The 18,158-nt window shown below is 41.1% G+C and overlaps 1 protein-coding gene and 1 long non-coding RNA gene across 2 annotated transcripts in view; one reads left to right on the plus strand and one right to left on the minus strand.

Annotated features, from left to right (window-relative positions):
- Positions 1–7,711, plus strand: part of LOC138743046 (uncharacterized) — a 42,921-nt gene extending 35,210 nt beyond the window's left edge. Inside the window, exon 4 of the long non-coding RNA XR_011344619.1 lies at positions 7,617–7,711. This is a non-coding gene — a long non-coding RNA (uncharacterized lncRNA). The remainder of the gene's footprint in view (positions 1–7,616) is intronic.
- xxylt1 (xyloside xylosyltransferase 1) overlaps positions 1–18,158 on the minus strand; it is a 96,650-nt gene that overhangs the window by 50,774 nt on the left and 27,718 nt on the right. The gene's annotated exons all lie outside the window — the stretch shown is intronic.

Below are 18,158 nucleotides of genomic sequence, written 5' to 3' on the forward strand. Positions count from 1 at the left end.
GAAATATAACTTAGACTTTAATTACATATGTTATATTTAGGCTGAAGAATTTATCAGTTTTACAATGTTATAGAAATTTGCATAGTAACCAGTGGGCACTGTTATAAAAGTGGGGATTTAGAATTAAAGTTTGAAGGTGAATTTTTGTTAATAAAGTAATTGTTCATCTTTACCCCTGTGTGATATGCCTTCTTTGTGGTTGCTGGTTTGATCTTGTAACAACAGGGAATGGTAGATGTATGAAACACACTGCCAGACAGGGTGGTGGAAGCAGATACCATAGTGACATTTAAGAGGCTTTTGGACAGGCACATGAACTTGCAAGGAAAGGAGAGATAGGCATGGTGTACAGACAGATGGGACTAGTTTAATTTGGCATCAAGGTTGGCACAGACATCATGGGCTGAAGGGCCTGTTCCAGCACTGAACTTTGGATCTTGTGCAATTCCCAATCTGTCTGCAACAATTTTTGTTATATGGATCATGACATCTAATGCTTGCCAACCCCTTGAAAGGCTATCCATTAGTTCTTGCAGCAGTGGAAAAAAAAACAAGATTGGACCAAGGACTGGAGAATTGCCAGGATTGTGGAGTTGTATATCAGAGTAAGCGTCTTCGTAAAAAGCGAAATATAATCCTGTTATTAAGCAACCTGCTGCAGCAAACATGAAAGTTCATAAAAGGCCAATCTGTCACATTCATATCGCTGCTACAATACAACGGTTTTTCAGGTTTCAATTGTCTTTTGCACACATACAAAAAGCAAGGTTCCAGCGTACAAGGAAACAGCTGTGGTTCACGTTGGAGTCTTAATCTGCAGTGCGGATTGAAAACAATGAGGCTTAACAAAACAGAAATACAGAAATCTGTTTTAGTGCAGTTAGAACGGAATGAAATGTAAAATGGCAGAAACAACATTCCAGATAGCAATCCTTCAAAAAAAAATTAAGATGGTAGAAAAAAGTTGTCTGAAAAAAGGACATTGCATTAATATACAATCCAATATATCGCCACACTTTGAAAACTAGTACTCCTAAATCTGTACAATTCCAGCACTGAAATAAAAAGTGGATCAGAAACATGGTGACAATAATTTGAGCATGGGTGGAAAGTAGTGGAAATCTTAGAATTCTGAAGTAACTGCTCCATCTGTTGAATGCTTCATGCACAATGATTGCTTAAAAACAGCCTGCCAAAATGACTGAGTCTGCTAACCATCACTGTCCTGAGATAAACAGGAAACTCAAAGATCAGCCCCCACAAAACATGCAGCACTACTTGAAGTGAAATCGGCAACAGTAAGTAAGTGTGGTGGCACTGGGAGAGGTGGGACAGCAGTGCCAAGGCCCTTGAGCATCCCTCTGATGGGACAAAATATTGAAATCTCAATACCAGAAAGTAGGTGCTTGTTACAAGATCAAACCAGCAGCCACAAAGAAGGCCTATCACACAAGGGTAAAGATGAACAATTACTTTATTAACAAAAATTCACCATCAAACATAATTCAAAATCTCCCCCCCCCCTTTTATAACAATGCCCACTGGTTACTATGCAAATTCCTACAACAGTGCAAAACTAATAAATTCCTCAGCCTAAATATAACATTAGCAATCAAAGTCTAAGCTACACTTCCAACCAGCCCACAAAAAAACATAGACATAAAACACACACAAGACTCACAAAACTTCGATCTCAACTGAAGCAAAGATCATAAACAAAATTCAGTTTGTTTGGCAAACTGAAGCCAAAAGATCTTTAATGGTCTGGATCCTTCTGGCTGCCTTCAGAATGTTCATCCCTTTTTGAAATCCCAACATTCTAAACTGTCCTCCAGACCATGACTCAAGCTCTGGGCCTTCTTCCACTCCACAGCACCACCCAGTGGTGGTTTATCATCTAAGTCCAGAAATTTTTAGATAATTTTCTGCACATGGTCAGTCTGTCTCCCACTCTCTCTGCAGTCCACCTTCACCTTGGCTCTCTCAGGCAAACTGTCACTTTTCAACACAAAACCACACAACACATCGGCCAATACACAACACAGAACTCTGTAACAGTGCTGAAAAGCAGTCACCAACCTCGATGAAACTAAACGGCTGATGTACTAACCACAGCATGGGTTATCACAAAACTGACTCTGAAAGTCAGGAAATGTAAACTGAATCCAGTGGATATTATTTCCTATCGTGTCATTAAAGCAGCATACTTAATTTTCTTCAAGCAATCAATTGTCTTTTTATGGGCGAGACCATACATCCTAGGTTATTCACACCTACACAGACTATCAGTGGCTCTGCCATTTGCCATTTACCCTGGAGCATCACATTATCCAAAGCCCACATTCACATGGACTGGAGATGGGTGTATTAACAAGGACCTTTATACTCAGCATGGAAGCAAATAATGGTAATCATTTCACACATTAGTGCATGGAACATCACTGAAAAAGCCAGGATCTATCTCCTTCCTATACATCTACTGAACTGAGTAGCTTGCTAGGCCGGTTCAGGCCATCTAGAGTCACAAATAGACAAGGCCAGGTGCTAAAGATGACTGATTTCATACACTTCAGGACATCAGATGGGGGTTTCCCTTGTTGATTTAGTATAATGTAGCATTTCTTTATTCATGTGGTCTACAAAGCAATAGGCTGTAGTTTCCCCCCCCCCCACCACCCCTTTCAAAAAGGACAGCATCACACCTAAAGCAAAGAAAAGCACAATAATCAGTCAAAAGAATTACCGACTGTTGGGTCTAACATCTGCCAAGAAGTACTTTGAGAATCTGGTCATGGCTCACATTAACACTTGATCACTTGATCCACTTCAAGTCTCTACAATCCAAACAGATCCATTGCAGATACCATCTCCCTGCCTCTCCACTCGACCATGGAACATCCATGTCAGACTTCATCAACTACACCTCTGCCTTCAATTGCATAGACCCTGCTAATGCATCCTGAAACGTTGCCATCTTGGCCTTAGCCTGGATCCTGGATTTCCTGTTCAACAGGCTACAATCAGTAAAGATGGACAATAACATTTCCTCTTAGCACTCCACAAGGATGTGTACTCAGCTCTCTACAATACTCTCTCTACACCTTGACTATACAGCATGATAACCATAACCATATAACCATTTACGGAGCAGAAACAGGATATCACTTAATGTCAGCAAGACAAGGAAGCGGCTCAAAATGTTCAGGAGAGGAATGTAGAGCCCAAACCATGTCCACATCAATGGGATTGAAGTGGAGACAGTGAGTAGCTTCAAATTTTCAGGAGTAAATGATCTGACATGGACCAATCACATTGAGCCAACAATCAAGAAAGAGCATCAATGCCCCTATTTTCTCGGAAGACCAAGGATGTTGGCATATGCCCCACAACACACAACAATTTTCTAGAGGTGCACCATAAACAGTATTCTATCCAGATGCATCACAGCATGGTATGGGAGTTGCTCTGCCTAAGATCAGAAGAAACTACAGAAGGTGGTGAATGCAGCTCAGAGCATCACCTTCATCAACACATTCCATTGCCTAAGTAAGGCAGCCAAAATCCTGAATGACCTATTCCATGGACATGCTCCATTCTTCCTCCTCCCATCAGAGAGGGTTTCAAGTGTATGAAATTGTGGACACAAGATCAAAAGATATGGAAGCAGAAGTAGGCCCATTGGTCCATTGTGTATGCTCTGCCATTCTAATCATGAGTTGATCCGTCCTCCTACTCAACCCCACTCCCTGGCTTTTTCCCAATAACCCTTGATGCTCTGACTAATCAAGTACCTGTCAATCTCTGCCTTAAATACACCCAATGACCTGGCTTCCACAAATGTCTGTGGCAACAGGTTCTACAGACTCATGATCTTCTGGCCACTGTTCTCTCTAAGCTGTGCGCGTGTGCATGCACACACACATTTTGCAACTAGCGCACAAAGGAAATTAATGTACACACAAAAATAATAAATACTCATTGATGTTTTATTTAATTGAACACAAACCAAACAAAGCAGTTCAAAGTACAGAATAAAATCTTAACTAAGTTTGTTACTTCATAGAATGCAATCATTCTTCTATGATATTAAAACATGCCATTACAATTTTATTAGCCATGAGAGATAGGCTGTGCCAAAATTATCTTGAAACAATTTCAAGTTTATATTTGCACAAGCATTCAGTGCGCACGTACTTTTGTCACAGGAAAAAAAATTGCACAACTTAAGATTTTTGCGTACACTGACGACTAAAAAATTAGAGGGAACATTGCTTCTGACAAAATAATTTTTTCCACTTTTCTGTTTTAAATTGACACCCTTTTATCCTGAAATTATGCTCTCTTGTCCAAGAACCCCCTACCATGAGAAACATCCTTGCCACATCTACTCCATCCAGGCATTTCAGCATTCAAAATGCCTCTTTGAGGTTCCCCCTTCATCCTTCTGTACTCTGACAATAAATCTGAAATCTAAAAGCTGTCTGTACACAGAACTCCAAGTGAGATTTCACCAGTGCTTTATAGAGTCTCAACATTACATCTCTACTCTTCTATGCTATTCCTTGAGGAATTAACACCAACATTGCATTTGCCTTCTTCACCACTGACTCAAACTGGAGATACTGTTACTGTTAGGGTAGTGGTTCTCAACCTTTTTCTTTCCACTCACATACCACTTTAAGTAATCCCTATGCCATCGGTGCTTTGTGATTAGTAACGGATTGCTTAAGGTGGTATGTGAGGGGGAAAGGAAGGTTGAGAATCACTGCTCTAGACCCAATTGTTACTGAAATATTTTGCTTAAGAAAAATTGTCATTGGCCCATTTCCTTTGGAGTTATGAAACCGTGCACATAACAAGTCAATTAGGTACAAATAAAACAGTGGTTTTCAACCTTTTTCTTTCCACCCACATACCCTAACATTAACCTTAAGCAATCCCTTACTAATCACAGAGCACCTATGGTATAGGGAAAACTTAAAGTTGTATGTGAGTGGAAAGAAAAAGGTTGTGAACCACTACACAAGCACCCCCAAGTCCCTTTGCATCATGGAATTTTGAATTTTGTTCCTGTCTATTTCTTCCACCAAAGTGCATGACCGTGCACTTTCAAACATTGTATTACATCTGCCACCTCTTTGCCAATTCTCCTAATTTATCCAAGACTCTCTGCAGCCTTTTTGGTATCCTCAGCAACATTTCCCAAACACCTATTTTGGTATCATCAAATTTAGACACAGCCATCTATTCTATAATTCAAATCATTTATATGCAATGCAAAAAGAAGTAGCCCCAACATTGACCCTTGTGGAACATCACTGGTAACCGATAGCCAACCAGAATACTACAGGTGCACAATCCTTTATCCGAACATCTAAAATCCGGAAAGTTCCAAAACTGGCAAGTGGGGAGAGAGACGGCAGCGCAAGTCGGGCGGGCGAAGGGGGTCGGAAGACTGCCAGCGTGAGTCGGGCAGGCGAGGCATGGGGAGACAGCAGCGCAACTAAAAGGGGGTGGGGATGGATACGGCAGCACAATTCGGGTGGGCTTAAGTCTGGCTTTCTGAAATCCGGAAAAATCCAAAATTCGGAACACACTATCCCCCAAGGGTTCCAGATAAAGGATTGTGTACTTGTATCCCGTTATTCTGACTTTCTGTTTCCTGTCATGCTAGAATCCTTCCTGTAATTCCATGGGCTCTCATCCTGTTCAGCAGCCTTATGTGTGGCACTTTGTCAAAGGCCTTTTGAAAGTCCAAATACACAACATCCAAAGCATCTCTCCTGTCTATCAAAATTGCAATAGGTTTGTCAGGCATGATTTTCCTATAAGGAAACCTTGCTGACTTGGGCATATCTTTTCCTGCACCTCCTGGTATTCCATAATCTTATCCTTGACAATCAACTCCAACAGCTTCCACACCAACACCAGCCTAGTAGGTCTACAATTTCTTTTCTGCTGCCTTACTCCCTTCTTAAACAGCGGAGTGACATTCGCGATCATGCCAGACTCCATTGATTCCTGGAAGATTATTTCCAATGCCTCCACAATCTCTATAGTTAACTCCTTCAGAACCCAAGGGTGCATTCTATATGGTCCAAGAGGCTTACCTACCCTTAGGCCATTTCGCTTTTCAAGTATCTTCTCTCGTGATCTTGACTGCACTCATTTCTCTTCCGAGAGAGCCATGAGTGTCCAGTATGTCTTCTACAGTGAAGACATCCAAAATATTCATTCAGTCCCTCTGCTGTCTCCTTGACTCCCACTACAATTTCTCCAGCATCATTTTATTTTTGTCCAATGTTTACTTTGGTCACTCTTTTACTTTATATTTTAAAAGATTATTAGTATCTTCTTTGATCTTACCTGCCAACCTCCATTATAATTAATCTTTTCCAGCCTCATCACCTTCTTACTTGTCTTCTCTAAGTTTTTTATAATTTTCTATCTTCTCACTAATTTTTGCTTCCTTGTTTTCCCTCTCTTTTGCTTTTACTTTGACTTCCCATAACTGTCTAATTTTTCCATTCACTATTTCTTTCTTTTTCGTTTGTACCTGTTCTGCACTTTTCTCATTTCACACATAAACTCCGACCATTGCTGATCTGCCATCTTCTCCATTTGTGGTATTTTTTTGCCAATCAACTTTTGTCAGTTCCTCACTCATGAAACTGCAATTTTCTTTATTCCACTGAATTACTGACACATCAGACTCTAGCCTCTCCTTTTCAAATTTCAAGGTGAGCTCAGTCAAATTGTGATCACTGCCTCCTAAAGGTTCCTTTACCTTAAGCTCTCTAATCACCTCTGGTTCATTGCACAGCAGTCAATCCAGAACAGCGAATCCCCTGGTGAGCTCATCAACAAGATGCTCCAGAAGGCCATCTCACAGGCATCCCACAAACTCACTCTCCTGAGTTTCCGGACCGTCCTGACCTTCTCCATCTACTTTCATGTTAAAATCCCCCATAATTATCATAACACTGATTTTCTGCCATGCCTTATCATTTCCCAGTTGTATTTTGTAATCCACATCCCAGCTGCTGTTTGGACCAACAGGTTTGAGGACAAAATCTTCCCTGGAGCCATCAGGATACTTAATGAGTTCCTTAACCTGTTGTACTCTGGCCATCTTTAAACTTTCTTGATATATACTCTCGACTGGATCCATGGGTTAACTATAGTATGAACACCGGTACAAACCAGCTGGTGGTTGGGTATAAACCCAGTTTCGGAACATTGGGACACGGAGCATATGCGCTTGTTGGTAGTCGCGGAAAACAGGTCACTGTGTTCTCATGCTGCCCTTGCTATGTACTAATTGATCTTTCTCATTGTAACCCTATGCACTTCCCTGGTACTTTGCATGGATGTAAATGTTAGAGATTGCTTGCAGAATAATCCTTCTCATTGTACCAGGTGTAATGTGACAACAAGCATGAACTTTGGGGGTCTGCCCTCTGCATTGAATGCTGCTGGAATATTAACTTCATGCCATAGAAAACAATTCAAAACATTAAAAACACAGTACCCCTTATTAAGTATAATATGTTTTACTTTTCTCTTTTTAGTATATATGGATAGTACATTTCCTGGATTTTTCTCTTCTTCTATAGGACCTTACTGGACTGGGAAACTGGGATTGTACAGTTGTCATCACAAGTGTAGCTTCAAGGCTTACACAAGCAGTAAGCAGGTACTTTTCAGTAATCTTCACCGAATAAAATATTTTTCCCTTTAACTCAGAATTCTCAATTACTTTCATTAGGCACTTTCAGGTGGCCAATTGCCCCGCGTGTAAAGCCGCATGTTTAGGCAATATGCGGCTGTTTTGAGGCCACTTGAATGTGCAGGAGGTTCTCTTGAGGCGAGCTACGTAACCCTCCTCCGAGACGGATAATCAGCTCAGCTCAGTGGCTCCCCCAGCCACCTGAATGCAGCTGGCTGAAAGCGGATGCTGATCACAGCTGACACTGGACAGGAGCCGGAATGTGCTCAGAGCTGCATCCTGTGGAGCTGTGTCCTTCAGGTGGCCAGCGTTGCGCTTTAAATGCTGCCACCTGAATGGCAATTTAAAGGGCCACTTCTGCTTCTTCAAGCGCATTCTTAATGTAGAATGCACCTGAAAAAGCCTATTGTTGGTAGCAGAGCAAGGGGCTGAAGAGAGGTTTGCTAACAACCCCTTTGAGATCATCAAACCAGTTTGCAACTACATCTCCAAGAGATATCATTTCACAATCTATCCAAAAAATTTACATTCATGGAATATGGTTTAACAAAAGCAGGAAGATGCTTAATGAACCATGACAAGCCTTTACTCCAACAAAATGCAGACAAGAGGAAAATTTTCTAAGCAATAGATAAATAATTGCATAATGCATTCAAGATGAATACAGATGATTTCAGTATTCTGCAAGCAATTAACAGGACAGGACTATCATACACATGATAAAATTAAGTCAGGCGTTTGGAATGTTTCAGACATCAAAGTAAGGGAAACATGGTGCAGACTAAAGGGGAAGCCATATTTTTTCTTTCCTAACAACAATCATTAATTGGCAAAGCAATATTCATTAATTTAATAAGAAATGGATTTAAAACTCATTTTGTGGATCTCCCAAGATATTTTACAGCCACTTGAAAACTTTGGAATTGTAGTTATAGTTGACTGTAGGACAGTCAAATCTGTCAATAATTTTGGTGACATTTTTCTTGAAATAATTCACATTTAGAAGTTATGAGTATTTTGCAATAATTGTCTAAATGATTAAACTGCAGAAGAATGGTCCAATAAACTATCCAGGAGGTAATTTTGGTAAGATGGTAAAAGTGAAGAAATACTTTGTATTGTAATGTATATAAATGTTTGGAGAATTTGGTAAAATTAGAGTAGGTTACATACATACACACATTTTAAAACAGATCTTATTTGAAATACTGAAGAATTCATATTCAGTAACATTACAGAAACTATGGAGAATGCTATGCACATTTCACAAGTAGTTGCTAATTGAAATGATGTCATCAAATGAATCGAGTTGTCTGTGTTGAATATTTTTACAAGGCTTCTGACCTTTCTGCAAAGTGCACAGAAAGGTCACTCCTGAGAAGTTTGTTTACCTAAAATGACAGAAGGGAGCAGAAGGCTAACTCCTATTGTTTGCTGGAGAATGTCAGGGGTTTTGCAAGTGAGTCACTTGGGTTTTCTGGTGGTTTTAATGAAGAGAGAGAGAGAGACTGAACAGTTACAGCTGAAGCAAGCAGGAAAAGCTTGTTGGAACTGAAACAGAAAGCTCCAGAGTGGATGATGGCTGGAAGTGCTATCAGTCTGATGTTTCTCTTGGAATAAGTGGAACAAAAAGGAACTCTGTATTTGCCTGAAAGAACCCTGATGGGGCAAGTTTTATCAGCAAGACATTGAGGTGACTAATGGTGGTACCTCAGTTGTGAAAATCTTGGAACAACAAATTTCTCTCTCTGCAAAGAGAACCTACAAGAACCTTCCTGAGGAGTAAACATTTAACTTTCAAGCACCAAAGCCTGGTAAACTTTATACATAATAAATTCTGTGCACAGTATAAAAATTGCCTGCAACCAGAGAACTTGGAAGAATGAGGTGAGATTGAACTGTGAACCAAAGAACTTTTAAATTTACACACACATTACATACACGTGCGCTTAGAATTAGAAGGGGGTTAAGTTGGGTTACTTAAGTTAATAGAGATAAGTTAAAGTTTGATTCTGTTTTCATATTGAAAGATAATTAAAAAACAACTTTTGTTTAAGTATCTAGTTGTCTTGGTGAATGTCTATTGTTGCTGGGTTTTGGGGTCCTTTGGGCTCGTAACAGTATTAATCATTTAAAGATTCATTCCAGTAACCATTGTTCCTTTCCTCCCCGTTGGTATCTCTTCCTATTTGTGTGCTGACTGATTGGCAGTTAATATCCATTGCCCTTATTTCAATCATCTTTGGCTTTCTCCATCTCAACTTGACGCACTCACCATCTGAACCACATTTACAGCAGAATCCCCATTATCTGCAATTCAATCAAGTGGAAAACCAAACAACCGGCAAAAAAAAATTGAGGAAATTAATAAATAAAAAAAATTCAAATGAATAAGACTGGGCGGGTGGACCCTGCAGGGAAAGCTGAGCCTTCATTGGACACGTGCAGAGTTGCCCCGCTGAATGAGCAATGCCCCTCAAGTTCAACAAGGTTATCGAGATATTTGATGAACACTGTTCATCAAAGAAGAACGAAACAATCGAGAGTTATGTTTCACTCGTGCAGGCAGTGGCAGGGAGAAAGCTTTGATACTTTTTAAAATGAAATTAAAAGCAAGAACATGCAATTTTGGATCAATGCAAGATTCAAGATCCATGACCAAATTGTGTTTGGGATAATTGATAAAAAAAGAGAGAGAAAGGTTGCTGCGAGAGACAGAGCTTACCTTAGCTGGAAGATATGCCACGCCAGCTCTGCAGCATGTGAAAAAGTTCAGTGAGAGTGCAAAGGCCAATGAAAATGAAGGCATAATCATAGTCAACGTGTTGGGACACATACACACAAACAAAAAATAAGAAATAGGTAACAACAAAAAGATGGAGAGACATTCAATTGCAAACAATGTGACACTCAACATGCAGTGAAATGATGCCAACCTTATGGAAATCTGTTATAAGTGAAAAGGGGAGAATCATTATGCAAAGCAATGCTTTTCAAAAGGGAAACAAACAGAAGTGAAAGCGTGCACACTACAGAAGAAACTGCCCTCAGTGATACACTTTTTGTGGGCATAGAAGTGCAGAAAGATTCTAAAGCAACAGATACTGAACAGCCAAGCGTGAATAGAGTCGAGCAGGATAATTGGACAGTTCCATTACATACAAATGGAACAAATATTCCTTTCAAGCTGGACACGGGGCAAAGGTCAATTTGATCTGTGAGCGTGACATTAGGGCAATGAAGGTAAAGCCATATATCCATGCAAATCCTGTACAGCTCAAAACCTACCAAGGACAGAGCATTGACACAAAAGGCACATGTAAACTTAAGGTGAAAGTTAAAGATAAAGAGCATCTCCTCAGGTTGACAGTAGTCCCAGATGGACATCATTCACTGCTTGGTGACAAAGCATGTGAAAACTTAAGCCTAGTCAAGAGGGTGTACTGCATTAACAGTGCCAATGCACAGAACAGCGCAGAGGAAATACTGGATCAATTTCCAGACATCTTCAAGGGGTTTGGAATTCTACCATTCACCTACAAGATACAGTTAAAGGAGGACACACAGCCAGTAGTTCATGCCGCAAGCCGAGTTCCCGTGCCACTAAAAGAAAAGCTCAAGCAGAAACACGGCTGAATGACGTCTCTAGGGGTCATAAATAAAGTGAAGGAGTCCACAGAATGGGTGAATGTAATGGTTTACATCAAAAAGGAGAACAGCGACCTACACGTGTGCATGGACCCAAAAGACTTGAATGTCAGTATAGAGAGGGAACATTATCAGATTCCAACCAGGGATGAAATTATGTGAGATGGCCGGTGCAAAGTTTTTCCACTGTATTGGATTCATCCCAGGGCTTCTGGCAAATAAAACTGCATGACGATAGCACAAAATACTATACATTTAATTCCCTGTTTAGCCAATAATCCTGTCTAAGGATGCCTTTTGGAATTTCCTCAGCTCTGGACGTGTTCCACAGGACAATAGAAGGCAATAAATGGGATGTGTGTGTACATGGATGTCATGATCCTATGGGGATCCACTCAAGAATAACAAGAAGCTCAACAAAGTGCTACAACACATGCAGAAGTATGGATTGAAGTTAAACAGAGAAAAACGTCAGTTTGGTGTGAAGGAAATCATCTTTCTGGGAGATAAACTGTCAGACACATGTGTACAGCCAGAAAAGAGCAAGATGAAAGCAATTTTAGAAATGCCAAGACCCACTGACAAAAATGGAATATTGAGAGTACTGGGAATGTTCAGTTTCATTGGTAAATTCATATCAAACCCATCTTCCAAAACAATGTACCTAATGAAGTTGGTACAGGACAAATGTGACAGACAGCCACAAGAAAGAATGGGGATGACTGAAGACCATTCTAACCACAGAACCAGTACTTTTAACGTTCTTTGATGCATCCAGAAGGACGAAAATATCTACGAATGCTTCTAAAGATGGAATAGGTGCGGAACCTCTTCAGGTTGTGGGAGAGAGGTTGGTAGCATGACAACATCTGAATGTCGATATGCACAAATCGAGAAGGAATATCTAGGTCTGGTCTCTGGACTTGAGAAATTCCACAGTTATGTGTATTGTCTACCAACATTCATGGCAGAGACACGCCACAAGCCATTAGTAGCGATAATCAAGAAAGATCTCAGTGATGTAAATTGAATTGAAAGTTTAACCTTTAACCTATTCATCGCTTTAATTGTGTATCCACTGGTCCTTGAACTATTTATAATGGAAAAATCTCTTAATTTATTCTAGTAAAATCCATTGTGATTTTTTTTACACCTTCGTCAAACCTCCTTTCAACCTTCTTTGCTCCAAGGAGATCAACTCTAGTTTCCTCAGACTTATCTTACAGATGAACTACTTCCTCTCATGGCATATTCTATTAAATTCAGTTCAACCTGACGAAACAGCGTTCCCCAGTCCATGGTGCAGAACCGTGCAGGAAAGTGTACAGACATCACACACATACAGATTAATGATACACAGTACATATGTGCACATATTAAAATAAATATTCTTAATAAATTGTAGAGTCACGGAAAGTAGTTTTAGCAGTGTAATGTGTGGAGGAAACGAGGCCTCCCTGTCTGTCTAGAATGTGTGTATTGTGGGTGGCCACATGTCCTCCATGTCTGAAACTTATTCAGAAGTTACATCACCTGTCAATCAAGGTTGCACTCCAGCCACCCATTTGTGCACACCTACCATTGGCTAATTTAAAATCATATAGGGTCATTATTGGCTAGAAGCACAGATTAGTACTGTATAACATTGATGCATTGCACATTCTTTCTCTCTGCCTCATGGTCCAAGCCTCGGACATCACTCCATCCCAGGTCTCTACTGTAGACATCACTGGAAGTATTGCGGGTAAGGTGTACACTACACTGAGCCACACCCCCGTTGGTAAAGGGAACTGGGTATGTATAAGATTCCCTGTTTGTAGTATGTGTACTCAAGTGTACTCAACCAAATATAGATTCACTATTGTCGGAGTCCAACCTAGGTCAAAATGAATGACTAAATTGTTACTTAAGTGAAATAGTAATCGAGTACCATTTAATGTTCTCCCGTTTGTCTCCCATGTGTTAATTAAAGTTACGTGTGATTGTAACACTTGTGTCAAGACTCGTCTCTCTATGAACCCACCGAACCTGATACTCTTCCCAACACAACAAGCAGTCACAGAGTCCATGGAAAGAAGCTATTCCTCAGCCTGGTGGTTCTGGCCCTGATACTTCTGTATCTTTTTCCCGACAGATGTAGCTGGAAGAAGCTGGTAGGGGTAGGGGTCCTTTTGCATGACCTCTTTAAACAACAATCCCAGTACATCCTAATGATGTTGAAGGTGGGGGGGAGGGGGGGGGGCCAGGTGAGGGTGACATCAGTGATTCTCTCTGCCACACTTTTGATCCTGTGGGCTGACCTCTGGTCCAATGTTCTACAGGAACTGTATCACACTGTGATGCAGCCAGTCGGGACACTCTCCATAGACCTCCTGTAGGAAGTTGACATAATGGTGGCTGGTAGCTTTACCCACCTCAGCCTTCCAATGAAGTGAAGCTGCTGTTGTGCCTTCCTGACAAGTGAGATGAATTTATGCATCCAGAATAGGTCACTTCTTAAATGGACTCTGAGAAACTTGGTGCTCTCTACTCTCTCCACTACTGAGCTATTAATGTGTAGTTGAGGGTGGTTGTCCCTGGTCCTCCTGAAGCGCACAATGATCTCCTTTGTCTTGTCTATGTTGAGACTCGGGTTGCTGTTCTAGCACCATTTAATGAGCTCTCCTACCTCCTCTTTGTATTTCGACTCATCGTTGTTGCTGTTGAGACCAACCACTATTGTGCCATTTACAAACTTGATGACACTGCTGAAGCTGGATCTGGTGATGCAGTCGTGGGTCAGTAGTGTGACCAGGATGGGACTGAGCACACGGCCCTGAGGTGCTCGACATTCTGCTGCTGACCCAAACAGACTGTGGTCTTTTCAAGTCTTGAGAGAACAGCACCTCCACCAGCCTCTGGGGATGATTGCATTAAACGGAAGTCGATGAACAGCAGGTTGTTGTATGAGGTGTCATTCTCCAGGTGGGTCAGGACAGAGTGGAAGGCCAAGCTACAGTATTGTCAGTGGAACAGTTCCATCTGTTGACAAATTGAAATGGGTCCAGTGTCTTTGGGAATTGCATTTTGAGGTGTTCCATCACCAGACACTCGAAGCATTTCATAATGGTGGAGGTCAGTGGCACTGGGCAGTAGTCGTTGAGGCCTGTTATGCCTACCTCTTTGATACCAGGATGATGGTGGCTGCCTTGAAATCTACAGGGACGATGGACTACTGCATTGACGTGTTGAAGATCTCTGTAAGCACCACCATCAATTGGTCTTCAGTACCCGGCCCGTCTGCTGTCTGGTTTACTCTGGCTAGGATTTTCCTTACCTCAGCCACAGCTACGCAACAGGTCTGTTCTTCAGCATCAGCCGATTTTTCTCGGCAAACTGTACAAAATGTTCATTTTGTCTGGAAAGGAGGCATTAATGTCTTTGACTTACAAGGATCTCTTGTGGTCTGTTTCTGTTTTGACACCATGAAATTTGGGCCTTGATCCCCTGTGCATACTCACACTTTGCCTTCCAGATTGTGAGGAAGAATTCAACTCAGGCAGGTCTTTGTTGCAATTTATCTCCAGTTCTTAGGCTGCATCTCAAAGAAGTTCATGGACCTCTGCATCCAACTGTTCTCTCAGTTCCATTCTGGTTAGCTCTGGTTGTGTAGCATTTGTTCTTCGTGACATCTTCGAGACACTTGCTGATGTAGCCTGTCAGTGTGCTCATGTATTCGTCAATATTTACATGACTGTTGCAGGTGGCTGCCTTCCTGAGACAGCTCTAATCCATGGTGACAAAGCAGCAGTGTAGTGCTGCTGTGGTCACCTCTCTGCCATGTTCTGATCTCCTTACAAACTGACTGTTTCCTCTGCAAATTTCCTGCCTTTCTCAAAAATATTAGCTATAAGATTGCTGAAGGCAAAGAAATTGCCTGCATGTCCCTATTCTCTCATCTTAGCACTGTATAACTCAGGAAACTCTTCTGACAGGAATTGTTCTTTTCTACCTTTATTTGTGAAGCAAACTACAGGTATGCACCGCTTAACGATCACGAAACGTTCCGTGAAGTTGGGCGTTATGCGACGTGGACATTGTGCGAACACCATCTAACAAAGCTATATGAATGAGATACTGAACTTGTGCTAAATTCAACTGTTTTAATTTTTTTCTTCACTTTTTAAACTTTTATGTCAACATTTTTTTAGCCTATATCACACACAATTGAACAAAGTGGATCAGGATCATCCATGTCCCTGTTCTTCAGAGTTTTAGGTCGAGTACCCTCCATTAATGAACTGACATTCTGTAATGCCTGAAGGTTCTGCTGAGGCCCTTCTTGGGGAGGTGTTGGCTTCTTCAGGAATATGCCCAGTGTTGTTGGCCTAGTTTGCTTTTTTTTCTTTATAAATTTCTTTATATGCAGCAAACACTTCATGAGCATTCCTCTCTATCAGTGAAAAACATTCAGTGTCTGGTCCTTCTCCTCAGCATTCCAGAAGGCTGTAAAGCTCTGTAAAGATTTTGCTAACCCATTAACAGTGAGCCTCTTCTGCACCTATTCTTCTTCTCCTTCTGCAGTTTCCTTTTTCCTTGCCTCTTCTTCAGCTATTCATTCTTGCTCTAGCTCCAGCAACTCTTCATTTGTTAATTCCTAAGGAACCACCTCTAGTTCTTCAATGTCCTCATCATCTATGTCTAGGTTCAGGTTATTGTTTACCATGTCAGCAACAGCTCTATTAATACTGTACTTGAAATCACATCATCTTCTTCAAATCCCTTATACTGATGTGCACACTGCTTTAGTAATTTTTTTCCATTTGACTCTTTGGTCAAATCACCCCAGGCCCAAGCAAGGTTCTTTATGCAGTGGAACATGTTGCACACCTTCCAGAACGGCATCATTGTCTTGCTAGTTTCATCAGTTACAGCAAGAGCCTCAGCAAAGGCCTTGAATACTCCATTGGCTGGATTAAAGAGGTCGTGTTTGGTGGGAGGAACACCACTTTGGGTTGGGGTGGAGGTCACCAATGAAAGGGGGATGTCTTGGAGCATTATCTACAATTAGCAAAATCTTGAAAGGTATGCCTTCTTCCAAGCAGCAGTACTTCTCCATTTCACTGGCATAGCAATCGAGAAGGGCATCCTGAAACAGCATTTGTGTCATCCAGGACTTCTTATTGCTCCTGTAATAAACTGATAAGGTGTGTTTTTTAATGTTCTTGAAAGCCCTGGGGTTTTCACTGTGTCAAAGAAGAAATGGCTTTAACGTAGCCAGCAACATTGCCTCCTAACAACACTGTCACTCTGTCTTTAAAAGCCTTAAAGTCTGGCATTGACTTGGCCTCCTTATGGATGAAAGTCCTTTCAGCCATTCACTTCCAGAATAAGGAGGTTTCCTCCACATTAAAAATTTGCTGGGGCAAATAACCTCCCTCTACAATTAGTTTGTCTTAGCTTTCAACAAATTCTTCTGCTGCCTTCACATCAGCACTTGCACACTCACCATTCACTTTCACATCATGCAGTTGTTTGAAGTGCCTGAACCACCCGGAGCTAGCACTACATTCATTATCATAGTCTGGCCCTGCTTTTTCTTTAAGCATCTGGAACAAGCTTCGTGCCTTAGCAGTGATCGTCAACGTGCTGAGAGGGACTCACTTTTGTGTTTGGTCTTCAATCCACACTCTTAGCAATTTCTCCATATCTGATATACCTGTAGGTCCCTCTCACATTTTCATTAGCCTTATAGCTTTCAGAATTTTTTGTTTGTTTTTGAGGATCGTCGTGATTGTTGAGTGCGATGTGTCTAAATCTCAAGCAATAGCATTTTGTTTCACTTCCAAATTGATACTTCTCCTTTGCCTCTTGCTGCTGCTATCACAAGCACTGATTTTGCTGCATTTGGGAGCCAAGATAGATAGAAAGTACAGTACATAAGCCTTGGTATATAAAAGACATGAGATACACATGTTGCGAGTGGGAAGTTGTTTCATACGTCCGGTTACATCTGCTATGTCCCGTTCTCCGATCGGGATTCATGAACTCTATTATAATCTTATGGGACCACGGAAGACAGACATATATGCAGTCAGATGATGCCCGAATGGACGTTAAGTGGTGCATACCTGTATTTTAATTGTGAAATTAAATGCAGAATTGGTTTTCAAATCAAATTATATTTAGACTTCTGGTGCCTTCCTGTTTTTTGTTTGTTCCTTGAAGACGGGTTTAGGCCCAAGACATCTGTGATATATCTTTACCTCTTCCGGACGCTGCAAGACTGGCTGAGTTCCTCCAGCATTTCTGTGTGCTTTTACATCATTTTTAATGAAGGTTACCTAGTTCTGGCTTGGAACCAAAGAAACACAAGATGAGGTGGCCGAGCTGTTTGATGTGCGAGAAATCGATTGTAGTTGAAATGTGCCAATTTCAGGTCAAGACTGGTAATCAGATTTTGACCCACTTTTCTGCATTTCACTCCACTCTTACCCACTTCATGTCATTGCTGGTCCCTTAAAGAAACCTCTTGGTTTAGATTCCTTCTGGTGCTTGTACACTCCAACTGTTCCATTGAATATTTTATTGTAAATTTGCTTTATGAATGATATACATTATGAAAAGACACTAAAATCTATTGTCTAGGTGGCAAATTACATGTTTTTCCGATTAAGCCTTTACCTGCATTGAATTCGTCCATCGTTATTGAATGAAGATCTACCAGGACCAATGCCTGAAGAGGGCGCACAAAATCAGTGAACTGGTACAGACTCGAAAGGCCAACATGGCCTGTTTCCGC

The sequence above is a fragment of the Narcine bancroftii genome, chromosome 9 (assembly GCF_036971445.1).
Source record: "Narcine bancroftii isolate sNarBan1 chromosome 9, sNarBan1.hap1, whole genome shotgun sequence".
NCBI lineage: Eukaryota > Metazoa > Chordata > Chondrichthyes > Torpediniformes > Narcinidae > Narcine > Narcine bancroftii.